The sequence below is a fragment of the Octodon degus genome, unplaced genomic scaffold, assembly GCF_000260255.1.
Source record: "Octodon degus isolate 3935 unplaced genomic scaffold, OctDeg1.0 scaffold00013, whole genome shotgun sequence".
Taxonomy (NCBI): Eukaryota; Metazoa; Chordata; class Mammalia; order Rodentia; family Octodontidae; genus Octodon; species Octodon degus.
The window spans coordinates 27,461,771-27,463,031 of record NW_004524589.1 but is presented as its reverse complement, the minus strand read 5'-3'; positions in this window follow the sequence as shown (position 1 = coordinate 27,463,031).

The following is a 1,261-nucleotide window of genomic DNA, read 5'->3' as shown; positions in this document are numbered from 1 at the left end:
GCACAACTAATTATCTATAACTAGAAAGATCTATTAGAGCTATAGAATATTTTCCCCCTTGCACAACTAATTATCTATAACTAGAAAGATCTATTTATAAAGCTCACAGGCCTAGTACATCATGTCTAGTTATCAAAAATTACAAGGCATACTAAAAGGCAAAAAACAGTTTGAAAACACAATGCAAACACTAAAACCAGAACCAGGTATGTAGAATTATCGGACTGTGAATTTACTTTTCCTATCCTTTTATTTTTGTTTTTAAAGAGAATTTAAAAAAAAAAAAACAACCTTTTGAAAACCGTAAAGAATTTCACTAAACAAGATGGTAGGAATGCAGCAATGGTTATTATATTGCCATGCATTCAAAACATCCTTGATTTTTATGCTAAGGAGCTCTAGCAGATAAACTAGACAGCTTGCAAGAACAGATGGGCACAGTAAGCAGAGAGATGGACACTGTCAAAAAGAAATAAAGGGAAACATCAATGATCAAAAATACTGCTGTTCTTTATTAGATTAATGGATAATCTGTAGAACTCAAAAAGCACTATCAAGCCATGAAAAGATATAGAACCTTAATAATATATTACTAAGTGAGGGAAGCCATTGTGTAACACTTGCACACTACATAATTCAAGCTATAACATCCTTTATTTCAAATGGTAAAACTATATAAGACTAAAAGGATCAGTGCTTTTCAGACATTAAATGGGGAGGAATGAATACGCACAGCTTAGAGCATTTTTAGAACAGGGAAAATATTGTATGTGCTCCTTGTAATGGTAGATATATGTCATTATGTATTTCTTATAGTCTGTACAGCGTATAACACCAGGAGTGAACTCTAACATAAAATGTGAAATTTTAAAGCACTGATGTTTCAATTTAGATTCCTCAGTTGCACACCTGTGCCATTTTGATAGTGGGGTGGGTTGTTTATGTGTGGGGGTGGAGGAATATAGTATTGTAAATATTTGCATTTTCCATTCCATTTTTTTTACACATATAAAACTCCCCTAGAAAATAAAATCTAAAGGGCCAGTGAGGTAGCTCTGTGGACTAGGTGCCTGATTAGGCAAGTGCAGGGACTGGGGTTCGCTTCCCAGTACTCCTACCTCATGCCCACCCCCCACCAGGCACACTGAGTGGGCAACTGAGTCTGGGCATGGTGGTGCATGCCTGTTATCCCAGTGCTGGAAAACTGAAGACAGGAGGATCACTATGAGTCCAAGGAACCCTGTCCCAAATACAATAATAA